Source organism: Typopeltis vanoorti, chromosome 13 (genome assembly GCF_054136105.1).
Source record: "Typopeltis vanoorti isolate ZY-2024b chromosome 13, IOZ_Tvanoo_1.0, whole genome shotgun sequence".
NCBI classification, from domain to species: Eukaryota; Metazoa; Arthropoda; class Arachnida; order Uropygi; family Thelyphonidae; genus Typopeltis; species Typopeltis vanoorti.
This window is the reverse complement of record NC_143561.1, coordinates 22,985,410-23,002,336: the sequence shown is the minus strand read 5'-3', so window position 1 is coordinate 23,002,336 and position 16,927 is coordinate 22,985,410. Positions and strand designations below refer to the sequence as shown.

General features: G+C 34.9%; 1 long non-coding RNA gene across 1 annotated transcript in view; it reads right to left on the bottom strand.

Annotated features, from left to right (window-relative positions):
- The window catches only part of LOC150099989 (uncharacterized), a 32,299-nt gene that overhangs the window by 11,371 nt on the left and 4,001 nt on the right, over positions 1-16,927 (bottom strand). The window contains exon 2 of the long non-coding RNA XR_016549293.1: positions 432-480. This is a non-coding gene — a long non-coding RNA (uncharacterized LOC150099989). The remainder of the gene's footprint in view (positions 1-431; positions 481-16,927) is intronic.

Below are 16,927 nucleotides of genomic sequence, written 5' to 3'. Positions count from 1 at the left end.
CTCTCCCATTGCAGGAGAACTGGGCCTACTTCTCTCATAGTGACTTAGTCCATCTTGGGAGAGTGTATATATATATATATATTTGGATGAATGACTGTATGAAGGTGAAAGACAATCACAAACATCCATGCCCTGGGCAGGATTCAAACCAGCATCCTCTCGGCTGGAGAGTGGATATACTAACTACTTGGCCAACCAGGCTGGTGGTATTGATATGTAAAGTAGTAAATGGTTATCTTACTGTACTACCCAAAATACTTATAAATTCAGAAGATCTTGAAAAGAATAATTTCTCTATTATTCTATAATTTACTTCAAAGTAAATTGAAAATCATAATATTGAATCTAACTGCCTACAAGTAAATATATAGAGTGTTTACTTATAAAGGATGGCTAAGAGCTAGTAAACATTTTAAAGAATAAGAGATTACCTCAATAACGTAATTTCAGGCATTCCTGGATCTGCTCCTTTCTTAAATCCTGTGGGAGAGAGAAACAATTCCAGTTATAAAATAAATATCAAACAATTTATTGCTGTTTGATCATACAGCATTATTAGCTATAACTGAGAAGAAACTAATATTTTAAAAGTTATCAGAATGATTCCTTTTGTCTTTTTAATTATATCAATCCCATACATGAGGTAAAAAAATGTATAGTACATCAATGTTGTGCATACGTGTATGCAGTGTAGCTGAAGTGAGTCATCAGGAAGGGATCATCTGCCAACCTGAGAATAGTTTGCTGGACAGCATCAAGCATTTTCAGAGAGGTTTTGGGTACACCACCCCAAAATATATGAATAATGTTTGAAGGATAGGTGAAGAGAAACATTTTGGCTGAAAAGAATGCCTAGTTTTTTTTTTTTATTTTTTTATTTTAAGACCAAGGAAGCTCTGCTGGTGGAAATAGAGAAATGAATAAAGAGAAGTAATCGGGCTTTCTATTCTCTTTGGTGTGTATTCAGTTCAAAAGATATTCATTAGAAAATTAAATAAAAAATATATAAATCAATAATTTTCCCAGTTGTTACCCATGGATCTGAAACCTGGACATTTATGACGATGGAGGAAGGGGGGGGGGGATTTGATTTCACCTTTTCAAAGGAAAATCCCTAGAAAAAAACGTTCAGCAAATGATAATGGTCCCTGAAAGTTCGGATACAACCATGGGTTATATCAACTTTATAAAGAAGCTACAATATCTAGTATGATCAAGTTCAAAAAGTTGCAGTAGGCAAAACATGTTTTTCATATGGAAAATGATAGTATTCTTAAGACAACTAGTAAAATTCTTGGTAAAAAGACCAAAAGGATAACCTAGAACTAGATGGATAGATACTGCTAGTCAAAATTGCACATTGTAATATGCAATGTTGCAAACTGGAGAAGTAGTTTTGGACAGACAGGGTTGGAGGCAACAAATTCTAGGAGGCCAAGATTTGATTTTGGCTGTAATAGGTAGGTAGGAGAGAGAATCTGATTCTATTTGCAATCTATGTATTATTGAGAATGAGGGTTGAACTGAGACCCCTTTTGGAAAAAAAAAACAAAAACCAAGAATGTGTTTTGGTAGACTTGCAGGAGATTGACTAGGTTATCATTTACTTGGTCTGTAATGGTCTAAAAGTTGTAACCACTCCAATCAGCTTTTATTATATGCACCGTTAAATGGAATTTCCCATAATTTTTTCATCTTTGCAGAAGATACAGAAATAGACATTTGCATGTTCTAATACATCCAGAAATATTACATTTAATATCATAAAATTTCAAGCAGCATATTTGAATTGCTGATTGAAGAATTATTAAGTTTCCATATGAGTAGAAATTGACATGCTAACTAGTCTCTGTAGGCTTTAAAGCAATTCATACCATGAATATGAATTATATCAGATGCTTTGAAAAAGATCACAGTATAGTGGCTGCTCTTCTAAGCAGAACACCCAGACCAGTACCTAGATTGCTCTCCTGTAGAATATTTTGGTGCCTACAAGTCACAGCTGAATGGGCTCACATAGAATTTGTGAATGGCTCCTTTCAACATGCAAGGTGGTATGAATGGTATTGTTGCAATGGCTAGATGGATTTTGACTTGAGGCATTCAGTCATCATCCCACATTAAAAGCATAAAGGCATTCAGTTCTAAATGCACGTGAAGCATGACATGGCCATGGATCTGGCCAAAGTATGGTCTCAAAAATGCCAACTGCATGTGTGTGGAGCAATGAACTGTAACAGATTGGGCCAATTAAACACTCACTTTAATCTGATAACTGATGTGATCAAGCACAAGAGTCACTGATCTTTGCTTAACCTAGCTTATTCTAACTTCCATGCTACCTTGCATCTTGCTTAAATTATCTTATTTCTAATATTATGATCACAGACTAGCCCTATTTTGGACCTTATTTGCAACATATCACTGGGAAATGTCTATTATTATGGTCAGTTGTACTGTCAAGTCCACCAACTCAATCTAACGAATCCACCATCATTAGTGTCAGAAAGCAAATCTCTATGACTGACTGCACAGAGACATGATGAGAGCCTTTACAGACACTCCTAACTGTAATGGATGTCACTAATAGTGGTCTTAGCTGTCTGTGATGGGCAACAGGTACACCAAGATGTGCGACCAACTCCACATTTCTAATAGAATCTCTTGACATTATCTCTACGCAATTATCTATAAAGAGGCATGCCAGACATGCTCTTCTGACAGGAGTTTTAAACACAGGCTATCCTATTCGACTAGCAGTATTAGAACTCAATCCAATGTCCGCTTAAATGAGAGTCATGTTGCCATTCATCCATGATCTTGACTGATATTTTTTCACTTAAACATTTACAACAATGGGCTGGGATCACATAGTAGCAACCTCTCAATGGCCATCACAATGCTTTAATTAGAAAACTGAATTCCCTTGGTCTGTGGCTGTCAGTTACCAGCTGGGGTACCTGACATGCAACCACAAAGCCTAGATCTAAACTCCACTGAGAATGTAAGGGGTATTTTAGAAAAACAGATTCAGGAGAGAAGAGGCAAGGAATAAGAAAAGTCTCACTGACTATGTTATTGTTGATAGTGATGTTTTCTCACTGGTGCAGGACACTAGAGTATACAGAGGATTTGAAACTGGAAGTGATCACCATTTCGTCTTGAACAAGATAAAATTAAATTTCATATTGAAAATAAGAACTTGTAAAAAAAAGCAAATAAAAGTTGAGCAGCTCTCAGGTGTGAACTGTAGACTAACATACACAAAGATTATTGAAGAAAAAAGTAAAGAGTTTGAGAACAGGAACCAAACCTTGGAGATTCAATGGTAAGCCTTGAAGAAAACCCTGATTGATTCAGCTAGAGAGGCATGTGGTGAAGTTGTCTGTAAGGATAGAAAAATCAGGACTCCATGGCAGACACGGGAAGTTAAAGAGGCAGTGAAGGAAAAGAAGAAATCACATCAAAAGTTCCTGGCAAATAAGTCAGCTTGTGCTCTTAGAGAATATAGAGACAAATGCAAGAATGCTAAACACTGTGTAAAACTAGCTAAACAAAAGTCATGGGAAGACTTTGGCAAGAATATAGAAAATAAATATCAAGAAGGTTGCAAAATATTCTGGAGGTTGTTGAAGAAGCTTAGGAATGGAGGAAAGAGTGCTGTAAAAGGAGTTAGAGATGATAAAGGTGACATGAAAACAGGAGGAAAAAGATATCCTTGAAGTATGGAGTAATTACTTCGAAAAATTGCTAAATGAAACAATTGGTAAAAAAACACTCAACAGGCATGCAATCAAAACATTTGTATTTAAGTTTTGTAGATTTGGAAAAGGCATATGACAAGGTGCCAAGAGAGAAGCTATTCAAACTCTACAGTTGTATGGTGTCAATGGAGCATTATATCAATACTTAGTCTTTATTTGAGTTGTAAGTCAGCAGTTAGAACTGGAGTAAGTACAGGAAGATTGTTTAATGTTAGATCTGGTGTCAGATAAGGATGTACATTATCCCCTCTGTTATTCATTATCTATATGGATCACATTATGAAGGAAAGTGGTATTAAACCTGATACCAAAATTGGAGATGTTAATCTCAGCTCTTTGCTTTATGCAGATGATATTATACTTCTAAATAAATCCACTACAAGTTTGCAAGATTCCCTTAATAAATTGAATAAACTGTTGTAATAGATATGGTACGAAGGTCAGCAATAAAAAGACAAAGATGATGAAAATGAGCAGAAGGATTGAAAATATCATTTTCAATAGAGAACCTATAGAACAAGTAATACATTTCAGCAACTTAGGCACGATTTTTAATGAAGATGGTAAATTAAATATGGAAATAAACAACAGAATGAACAAAGCTGGTATGGTAGGAAGTAAGCTGAATAAATTTATATGGAATAAGAGAGAAATTAGTCAAAACACTAAATTAACTGTATACAAGTTCAAATCAATTTTAACCTATTGATCTGGGAGCTGGGTTACAAATTACAGATATGAAGAGTTCTGAGAAAGATTAGGAGCATGAACAGATGGCATCAATGGCAATATTGTATTAAAAGTGAGGATATTAAGAAAGAACTTGACATTGTTAGCATCCAGGAATGCGTTAGCAGAGCTAATCTCAGGTGGTATGGTCACTTAAACAGAATGGGAGAGGAAAGATTAGCAAAACAAGTGTTCTCTGCCAGGTTGGCAGGAAAAAGACCCAGAGAAAGAACAAGATATAGGTGGATTGATACAGTAAAACGTGCCTTAGAAGACAGAAATATAAGATCTGATAATGTTGGAGTCTTGACAGGTAACAGATTGATTTGGAGGAAATTTGTAGATAGGAAGTTAGTAATGATGTAAGTCTTTCATGTAGTACTATCATATCCTGTACATCCCTTGAGGGTACATATCAGGAATCTGATGATGATATAAGCTTAAAAGAAAGATGGAAATTTCAACAAAAGCTAGTTGTAATACACTCGATTTTTCTCTTGAAAGCAATGGTGCAATTCTTGGAGAACCAAGGATCTTTGATAACAAATTAAATTTGATATAACAATTTAATTGTTATATCTCTAATTGGTCTGTGTGATTAGCCTAGTGGCTATGCTCTTCACAACCATATGCCTGGGAAAGGAGTGTCCTGGTTTGATTCCTGTCGCCGATGTGAGGAACTTAAGGATCTTTCTCAGATATAGCCAAATTAGCCAGTCTTGGGCATGGACAGCAGGGTTTTTCTGCCTAGTTTATCTGGGGTTTTTCCTCCTGTAAGCAGGCAAACCGGCCCCATATACATATGAGCTACAGCCACAGGATATACTGGGAGGTGCAGGGCTAGTGACCTTATCCTCGGGATATTTATGATTTAAAAGAGTTTAAGATAGCTCTGTAACAGGCCACTAGGCCTAATAAGTAGTAGGAAGAAGAAGAATAACAATTTAATCTATAAAGCAGTTATTTCTCCATTATCTTTAACTGTTTCAGTGATGTATCCATTTATAGCTCATGAAGCTTAGGATATTTGAGAACCAAGTGATCTGTTAAATGACTTGAAGGAATGAATTATATTATCATCACCACGAAAGGATGTACAGGATAGTATGGCAATACTAACTGTACTACATGAAAGATCAAATTACTGAATTCCTAACAGTGTTTTTTCCTTACAAATTCTAATTCTGGCATGCCATATCTTCACTTCCCTAATATTTCTTGGATTCTTCATGTTTCTGGTCTCTAGACTATTTTATTTCTAACATAGTTCTAAAACCCATAAGTTGAAATTCATTCATTATCATCATGAGAGATCTACAGGGAGTCAGGAACTCATCAAGGGAGACTATATTATTCGCACCTGCTGTCATACCATTCTTGAATTTATTCACTCTACTTGCACACACAACATCCAACAGCAATCCATTCCAATCATGCACTATTCTATGAGAGAAAAATCTAGCCCTAACTCCCTTCTTGAAAGAATTCATTCTCAACTTCGATGGATGCTCTTGTGCTCTTTCCCCACCCTCCATAAAATGAAAAATCCCATCTACTGAAATTCTGTATAAAACTTTCAGACATTTGTAAGTCTCAAATCATATTACTCCTCTTTCCCTGTTTGCTAGTGTCTGTTAAAAGCCTTCAACATGAATTTCCTCATATTGTGAAGACATAGTGGTGAGTTCAATGTTGCATATATCAGTTTGATAACTTTAGCAAAATGGCTGCTCAGTTGAACAATCACTTCTGCATCAGTCACTTGCATTCACAGTACAGTTATTCTTTCAAATTCATTCTTTCTTTTATTTGGCATAATGACAGAATTATTGTGGGTTGTCTTTAACTTGCATAGCCAGTGTCTTTTCATACTCAGATTTAGCTTTCTGTACAACATTTGACTCTTCTAGCCTGATGCTTATAATTATCATAACCGACATCATCCTTATGCACATGATATTCCTTCCACATCTTTTTCTTACGAATTTCTTGCTTAATTAGATTACACATCCATTTCACTCCTACACTATTTATTCTTTGAACTCTAGGGCCAAATTCTGATATGACATCATTTAAGTATTTTTTAAATGCTTCCCATCCAGCAACTGATACTATTCTGCCGAACCCAGTACTCCTCAGTTGGTCATAATTTCCTGCTTTGTAGTTCCGCATGTAATCTTTTCTGAATCGAATATTCATAAACTTAGCCAATTCCCAAGTAAGTAACGTATGATCACTGTCGTCACCCAGAAGTAGAATAGTTACATCTTTAACTGACTCCCTCCCCCGTAAACTATAATCAGATCTAGCACTCTTTGACCTCAAGTTCCTTCTGCCATGTGTTACTTGAGGTAGTTGTCTTGCAACAGCTCACTAAATTCAGTTTCATTCTTCTCATGCGATTTCATAGCTATCCAATCAACGTTCAGAGAATTCATTACGATTATTCTTTTCACATCCATTGCATTTATTTGTTGATGCATTTCTTTGTCAACCGATCCACCAGGGTCAGTAACAACACCCAACTGTGTATTTAATCTTGTTAGACTCCCTCACACCAGATGGCTTCAAACTCACTACCATATGAAAAATTGTTACTAGTATTGTAGTCATAGGTCTCAACTCTAACTGGATTCAAGACATTTGATATTAGCAGCACATCCCTCCTCTCCTATCATCTGTCTATCCTTCCTAAAAATATTGTACTCTTTGCACTTGATACCAGTTAGTATGTCTGCTTAGTCAAGTCTCACTAATGCCTACACAACATGAGGTCCCAATATATTAACCATGGCAACAAACTACTTCTTTGTTTCTGATACTCCTAGCATTCATGTACAGACATAATAAATAACCTGCATGCTCTTTTGTATACGCTTGTCTGTGGTCTGCATGACACGGTTTGACAATCATGTCATGCAGAGCACAGGCAAACACAGAATCGTTCTTTCTTCATTATCATTTCCATAACAATAACTATTCCAGCATTAACACAGTTACCTAACATTGTCGCTCTTACACACAGATTCTCACAATTCCTTCCATAAGAATTCAGTCTCCTTGACTCTCTGTGTTAGGTCTTATATCAATTAATAATTTTTAAAGACTCCTGATGCAAAATGCATTCAAGTGTAGGCTGTCCCTCTTATACAAATTAATCTTCCTTCAAACTCACTCCACACATCCATTCCTTCTACATATACATCGAATGATTTGCCATCATAGCCCTTCTCAATTCATTTTTATCATATTGAGGTAATATACTTACTATTTTCATTTTCTCACTTTTAACTCTCACCTCTTCCATGTGTTGAGACTTAAGTGCTGTGAGGACATCACGTTGGAGGCTTAATGGAATATATATACAGCACTCGGAAAGGATATTAAAAATGATTTTAATACTTCCAATACTTCGTCTCAGTCACTGAGACATCTTCAGGGATTACAAAAACTAATATAACACACACTCAAATACAACACAATACTAAGCGAAACACGAGTAACTTTCAGCAGTGGTGCACCCTCTATGGGCGATTATAGGTGGTCTAGAATGTAAGGTGAAACCCCTGATAATTAATATTCCCCAAATTTTTGAAAATTTAATTAGTTAATTAAGTTAGTTAAAATTAATTAATAATTAAAAAAGTTTCAGAAGTTTGCCAGACATTAGTATATTCAAATCCTGCAGTAGGCATGGATGTTTATGATTATCTGCAAAAATATAAGTGGTGGATAATAGATGGCGTTGGTGTAGACGATGATGGTAGTTGTAGAGTAGGTACCCTCCCCCGATGAGTCCATTGGACTCCCTGGAGGTGTCACGTAATAATAATAATTAATGCAACCGTATTTATTTAAATAAATACGGTTGCATTAAACTTCCGAAAATTTGGGAAACATTAATTATCAGAGATCCCACCTTACACACCACCTAGATAGGACTTTTAGTTACCCACGTGTTTCGCTTAGTATTGTGTTGTATTTGAGCATGTGTTACATTAGTTTTTATAATTTCTGAAGGACATGATTTAGTAATTATTACAGGAAATGATCCAGAGAAAGATGAGATTGTTGGGACATGTACTGAGAAATTCAGCAGGACAGAGGATACTAACAGTTTAAGAAGGAAAAATTATGGGAAAAGGATCAAGAGGCAAAAAACAAAGGACATAGCTTGAAGATATAAGATCATGGACAGGATCACATTACTATGCAGAAACAAAAAGGAAAGCCACCAACAGAGAGAACTGGAAGGACATGGTGCTGCACCTTCTCACTAAGGAAGCTACATGATAAAGAAGAATCCCTGAAGATCTCTCAGTGACCGAGAAGAAATATTGGATGTATTAAAATCCGTTTTAATCCTTTCCGAGCGCTGTATACATTCCATTAAGCCTCCAACATAATCTCACCTCTTCCAACAACCTTTTCATGTCCTCTCTCATACTGAACTTATTGCTAGATAAGTCGTTAGTATCTAATACAATTATAATCTTATTTACTTTTCTGTCTTTGAATTACTTGCATTATATTTTTAATTTTTGCAATGGGAAAACTTGACATTATAACCCACTCATCAATGGCATGTTTTATGATAGAGTTACCATACCAAGTAGCATCCTTCTTTTTATAATCAACTTTACTTACCAGATTTTTATTATTACACACTAACTTACCTGATTCTATGCTTTATTTTCCCCATGTTGCTGCTGAACTTTTTTTATTCTCTGTATTCCTCTAAACAGTGTTCAACTTTCTGTAGTTCTCTTGTCATCTGTCTAATAATATGCTTTAGCCTAGCTATCTTGGAGATTAAATTATTTTCAATATCCTCTTTAGTAGAGAATACCTTCTTGTTGCTGTTCTTGTTAGTGTTCCATTTCTTCTGCTTTTCTGATGTCATTTTACACCTGTATTTAATATTAAAATATTATAACATATGTTATATTGTAATTAAAACTAATTTTCTAAGGAAAAAGCACAATAAAACAGATAAAAATCACCAGTTTAAAATCCACTGACCACTCGCAATATAGTCTCAGACACAGAGCCACGCAACCCTGTTTAAATACAGTCTTGTATATAGCTAGTTTAGAGATCCATATAAATTTAGTTCACTCCTAGAGATACCAGTTTTCTTTACTCTGTTGTCTACTTCCATATTTCATTTACCAAGTTCACTAAAAGTTATATCTAAATGGTGGAAATGTTTTAATTGTTCTATAGGTTCTCCATTCAGAATAACAGCTGATATTTTCAAATGTTCCTATTTTCATTATTTTTATCTTTTTATGGATGATTTTGTGCTATATTTGTTAATAATTCATTCAATTTAGTTAAGGAATCCTGCAGGGTACTAGCTTCATTTAAGAGCATAAGATCTACTAAAGTAATGAGTTGAACCTCCAATCTTGATGGCAGAACTAATGTGCCACTTTCCTTCATAATGATTCATATAGATAAATAACAGTGGTGACCAGCATCCAACAGATCTTACATCAAGTCATCTTCCTGCACTTTTTGCAATATAACTCAAATATATACTATATATTTGAGTTGTAATGCAGAAATTACTTGACAGACATATTACTTGATATGTCTGTTTACAACATAATTGGAGCATTTTGAACAGCTTTTCTGTTGACACCTTGTCATGTTTTTTCCAGATCTACAAAACTTAAATACAGTCATCCCTCAACTTACTTCCGTTCAAAGATATGTCCATGATCCATAATGGAATAAATAACATTTCGACTATACTTTTAAACAAGATGCGTTAAGTAAAAAGGTTTCTATTTGGCAACAAAAAGAATGCATAGTGACAGCAGCGCATTCACGGCAAATCGGCATGTGTCTTCAACAGTTCCTCTGTTGATTTGTTTGAGAAATAGTTTGTGTGTGTTTATCGTTAAATATTTTGTGCAACATGGTTCCCTACATGTCCAGTCAAAAAACCTAGTAAAAATCACAGAAAAAGAGGTGAGCAATTGATCTTGGAAGTTACAAGTTATAAAGCAACATGAAGCTGGTAAGCCCGTCAATGTGATCGCACGACTTCAGATGGTCTCATTCTACAGTGACGGCCATTTTGAAAAATAAGGATAAAATTGTAGAGGCTGTGGAATAAGGTTTGTGCATGGTCCAATATCACCAATAGGAATTTGCCATTAAATCAACGATAGTGACAAAGCAATGGCAAGGTCCTATTGGTGATACAAAAAATCTACTTGCATCATGGATTGAGGACCTGAACCAAAAATGCATATCCCTTAGCACTATGACCATAACTGCTAAAGCACTAAGTCTCTTCAACATGTTGAAGGAGAAAGCAGGGCCTGATTATGACTACGAATTCAAAGCTTCTTCTGGTTGATTCTTGAGATTCAGAGTTTTGCACTGCATAATGTGAAAATGTATGGTGAATTTGCAAGTGCAGATGAGAAGCCTACCAAGGAGTTTGTGGAGAAATTGGATTAATTATTATGGGGGAAAATTATTTGCAACAGCAAATATTTAATATGGACGAAAACTTCTTGTTTTGGAAAAAAATGTTCGAGCAGACATTCATCCACAAAAAGCTAAAATCTAAGCCTGGTTTCAAAGCTCTTAAAGACCGTATTATGATTCTGTTAGGGGGTAATGTGACTGGACATAAACTGAAAACATTTGTGATATGGCACAGTGAGAATCAACAAGCCTTCAAAAACATTAGGAAGCATACTCTTCCAGTTCATTATCAGAGCAATAAGAAGTCGTGGATGACACAAAAATTGTTTGAGGATGCCTTAACTGTTATGCGAGTGAAATGGAAAGCTATTGTGTGAATGAAAAGGTAGAATTTAAATTTTATTAATTCTAAATAATGCTCCAGGTCATCCACCTTACATCAGTGATCTTCACTCCAAGATCAAGGATGTTTCTCCCTCCAAACCGATGAATCAGGGGGTTCTTTCAGTGATTAAGGCTTATTATCTAAAGAGAACAATTTCACAAACCATTTCTGCTACAGAAGGAAATTATCAGACTCTCATGCAATTCTGGAAAGCATTCAATATTTTATCATGCTATTAAAAATATTGCTGTGGCTTGGGACGAAGTGACCCCTCAACATACGAGTGGCATGTGGAAAAAGACATTAAAAAGGTTTGTGCACGATTTTGGAAGTTCTGAAAAAAATGAAGATCTTTGTAAATCGAGTGAAGAAATAGTGGGCCTAGCAAACAATCTTAATCTCGAAGTGAATGATGACGACATAGTTCAACTCACAGAAAGTGCCTGTGAAGAGTTGCCAATGAAGAATTGGTCAAACTGGAGGAACGCTATGATGCAGAAGAGGAAGAACGAGAAAAGGAAGAGGGGAAAGAGAAACAAGAAGAGGTAATTAAACAGTTCACAATGAAGGGACTTGCAGAAATGTTCTCTGCAGTTAGCCATATTCTCAAAATAGTCGAAGACTTGGACCCCAATGTTGAACACTACTTATTAGTAGAAAGGAAAACACGATGAACACTACTTATTAGTAGAAAGGAAAACACGATGCATTTGTTTGCTATAAACAAATTTATGATGAAAAGAAGAAGAGAAATAAGCAAAGCACAATAGACATTTTCATCAAAAAACAAGGTTACACCAGAAGAGCTGTAGCCTGTTCCTTCACATAGGGAAGGTAATGAAGATGTGATTGTGAAGGAAGATTTGAGTGATTATTCTCCTGTTTTATAGTGGCAATGATGCAACAGCAATACAGTTTTATAGGATTTAAAAATTAAAATGACAGTATACTTATTAGGGTAAGTCCCTAACCCCTATAACTCCATTGATTTAATGTATCGACTTACGTCCTGCTGGATAGAACTGAACCCAGACGTAAGTCGAGGGATGACTGTATAAACTCTTACTATATATTCATCTATTAAAGTAAAAATCTGATCCTGATGACTGTTTCACCAGAACCCAGCTTGTTCCTCAAGTTTCTTCTCCAATTTTTCTTAGCTACTTCTTTGAAAAATGAAAGACGAAAACTTAAAATTTATGTGAAATACATATTAGCTGTAAAATTTTTGCCTAAGTATCACAGGCATCTTCATTACAACAACAGAATACAAAAGAAATTACAATAAAAGAATCAATTTCAAAAAGCACCACTACAGTGTCAGTAAATTCTCATTATTAAAAAAATAATACAAGATAATAATATTTCACATAAAGATGATAATGAAGGGCATGAAATCTGCAAGTTTGCTCAGTGTAGAAGGGCTTCAAAGATCTCCTTATACATAACTGCTCTATAAAGAATCTATACTTATGTAAAAGTTCAGTTTTCTTCCAGAGGACTATGTTTAGTCAAGAGATGGCATGTTTTACTAGGTCAGACTGCTCTGGTTCAAGAAACTGTATATAAGATTTATGTTCATGACAGATAACTGCAGATATGCCAGACTGTCCAAAGCAAGACAGACCACAGGAGCAGGAGATCTGGTAGAACACCTGGAAGGGTGAGTGGAGAAAAGAAGATAGAAATCTTCATGACAGGTGAAATTACATTGCAATATCATAAGGTTTTAGAACTAGCAATACATTCAGAAATTCCTTTAACATATGGGAGTGGAATTCGAGTAACATCTTAAGGAGATCTCGAGACTGCTAGCCTAATCGTCATAAGGTTTTCTTGATAAAAGAATTCATTAAAACCATTTTTTTTTATAAAAGCAGATTTGATACAATTCAATTCTTGCCATTAAAAGTCTATAGTGGAAAACATGTGCACAATGTAACAAGGTCTTCTTTTCAGCCATTTTCTGTCCACTGCTAGATGAAGGCCTCCTCCAGTTCTTTTCACCTTTCTCTGTTCTTGGCAATGGTTGACCAATTTTCTCCCAACAAAATTTGACAATTCATCACCCCACCTTCTTTTAGGACATCCTCATTTCCCTTATTCTGGAATCCAGTTCATTAGTATGGTGGTGCATCGCTCATCTTCTCTTCTGGATAGATGTCCAGCCCATTTCCATTTTAGTCGCTTATGGTGAAGAATGATGTCAGTGATGCGAATCTGGCTTCTTATCTTTTAATGTAATACCTAGCATCAACCTTTCCATTTTTCTTTGAGGTGTTAATTTATTTGCCAGTGCTTTTGTTGGCGACCAAGTTTCACAACCATATGAGATGACTGGAAGTATACACTGGTTAAATGTCTTCCTTTTTAAACAGTGTGATACATTGTTTTTAAAAATGCTTTTCAGTTTTCTGAATGCACTCCAGGCAAGTTGAAATCTCCTATTTATTTCCTTTTGGAGTCCACAGTTTAGATCAATGAGATGACCTAAGTATGTATATATGAAGAGACTCTTTCCAAGAAATTGTTTTCTATTATGTTTTTTGGTGTTACAAAATGATTAAACATGATTTTTAGTTTTTTCTCTATTTATTTTTAGACCGAATTTTCTGCTGTCATGATATAGGTCTCCTATTATTATATTAAGGTCTTCTGGAGTGTTTGCAAAAATTATATCATTTGCATATCTTAGGTGTGTTAAGTTTCTGTTATTAATTTTTATACCAAAGTTTGTCCAGTTTATATTATTAAATATTTATTGAAGGACTGCTGTAAAGATTTTGGGTGAGTCTCCTTGTCAGACACCTTTTTCAATTGATATTTTATTGCTACTCGTGTGAAGTTGGATTGTTGCTGTTGCAGTGTAGTATATTGCCTGGAAGAGGTCCATATATTCTCCATGAACTCTGATTCTGGAGTGCTTTGATTATTGCATTAGTTTTGATGGAATCAAATGGTTTTCATAATCAATGAAGGCTAAACAGAGAGGTTGGTTTTCTTCTGATTTTTCTTTATCATCTGTTTTACTGCATCAATATGATCAATTGTGTTAAAGCCATTACGGATTCCTGCTTGTTCTACTGTGATTTCAGTCTAGCAGAGCAGTTAACCAGTTTGTTATTACTTTTGTGAGAATTTTGTACAGATTAGAGAGAATACTAATTTGTCTATAGTTCTTTACTACTTCTTTGTTCCCTTTTTAAATAACAGTATCAGAGAGGCATTTTCCCAGTTTTCTGGTATCTTCCCCTCTTCTAGGCTCAGTAAGTTTAGTAGGTATAGATTTAATAAGTTTGTGACATGTTGAATTATATTGTTTCCTCCCCATTTAATTAATACTATGTGAATTAGGTCTTCACCAGGACATTTTCCATTTGTTTTAATGCTCGTTTTATTTCATCTGAAGTGAATGAGGGGATGAATTCTATATGCGATGGAGAAGAGTTATTTATATTTGATTTATCTATTGAAGGATCACTATAGAGTTCTTTATAAAATTCTTCTAGCCTGCTTAGGATTTGTTCTTGGTTCCTTACTGTAGTTCCATTTTTATCTTTTATTGTAGTTATTTGACTTTTGCCAACTGATAAATGTTTTCTTAGTATTTTCATATTATCATTGTTTTCAATTGTTTCTTTTATTATTTTTTTTTAGTGTTATAAGATCTTATTTCATTTCTCATCTTTTTCCTTATTGTTTTGCATAGTTCTGCATATTCTATTTTAGAAATTAAATTTTTGTCGTTTTATATTTAGTCTCTTTTTTTAGTTGTGTGGTTTCCTCTGAAAGTTTATGGTCTTTTTGTTGTTTGTTGCTTTTGAATTCATTGGCCTGAGATTATTACTTCTGTTAGGTTTTTGCTTATTTTATGTCGTCTTCTTCTTCAAATATATTTATTAAGTCTAGTTTTTGATTGATCCTTCTTGTTTTCGATAGGTTTTAAGTCAAAACTTTGATTTTTTGTTGTTTAGCCATTTTATTCTTTCCAATTTGGGATTTATTTTAGTTTTGGCTCTCACCAGTCAGTGATCACTTCCTGTTTGTACTTTATTTACTACTGAGGTATCTTGAACTATTTTCTTTATTATTACACAGTATATAATCTTTTCATTTTTTATTTCTCTGTTTGGACTTCATCTTCATTTTCTTTTGAGGGCTTTCTTAAAATATGTATTCATAATATAAAGCTTGTTACTGATAGAGAATTCTGTAAGAGCCATTCCTGAGTTGCTGCTTGTACCATATATGTATGGTCCTATTGTGTCTATTTGGTGAATGAGATGCCCTACTTTGGTGTTAAAATTGCACATTACTATAGTAAAGTTTTGATTGCTATTTCTTTTTTTGTCTAGAGTGCTACAGTGAGTCATAAAATACTATCTCTTCATCAGTGTGGGAGCATATATTTGGATGATCCTGATTTTAAGTTTGGAGTTTATTTTAAGTGTAATTTCTATTATTTTTTCATCTGTATAATTAAATTCTTCTATAAGGTGTGTAATTGTTTTCTTAATTAGAAATCCAATTCCATATTGTCTTTTAGTTTTCCCATAATAGAATACGTAGTCTCCAATTTCATCCTTCCTGAGAACTTCACTTAAACCTATGATGTCCCATTTAATGTTTTAGTTCTTGCTGTAAGATGGTAAGGTATTCCTCTTCTTTAAGTGTTCGACAATTAAATATTCCTACATAGAGGAAAAGAGGATCGTATTGATTACTGTATTTACTGAATTCTTTGGGCTATTCCAGTATTTCTTATTATTTGGGAAAGCTTCCCTACTGCATCATACTCTGGTCTCCATAAATAGTTTCAATCAAAGTAGTCATATAGCTGGGGAAATTTAGCCACATCCAATGTTTGCCCATTCTGGCCATGGGTTTTACAGCCTTTCTTCTTATGTGGCCTAATCTCCCACAATGGCACATAACATCTTGGGCGATACATTTTATAGCTTTCTGCCAGCTCTTTGCTCAGTATCAACTTTGTCATAGCTCATTAATGACACCATGTTTCCTGGGGGGGGTCCACATGGAAGCATGATACTAAGACTTCCTGGGTATGGCCCTCTGTACTTCGCCGAAATATTGGCACTACCATCTATATCAGTTCCATCAGGGTTTTTGACCATGTTGTAGGTTACCAACTCACCACGGAAATCCATCTCAGGCTTAAACTGTGCTCAACATGTCACCAGCATGACTGATGGCTAGTCAGCCAAGATCCTGGTAGGAGAACACAGCTAATTCTCCCCCCTTCTTTTTCATTTTACACAAATTATGGACTCTGCAACCGTGTTATAAATAATTATTTTAATCTCCTGATGTTTCAACCTTCACATCATCTGGAGTGCGCGCGCGATTGCACACGCACACATACACACAAATAATTATTTTAATTTCCTGACATTTTGACCTTCATATTAAGGTTCTCATCTGGAGTATACACATATATATATATATACAGAGACAATGATTTGATCAATGGTTATTCTACTGGCCTGACCTCTAGTGAAAATAAAATTACAATGCACAAATGAAATAAAATAACTATATCAAAGCTATATTCTATTTAAGAAACATATTTTCATATAGACAG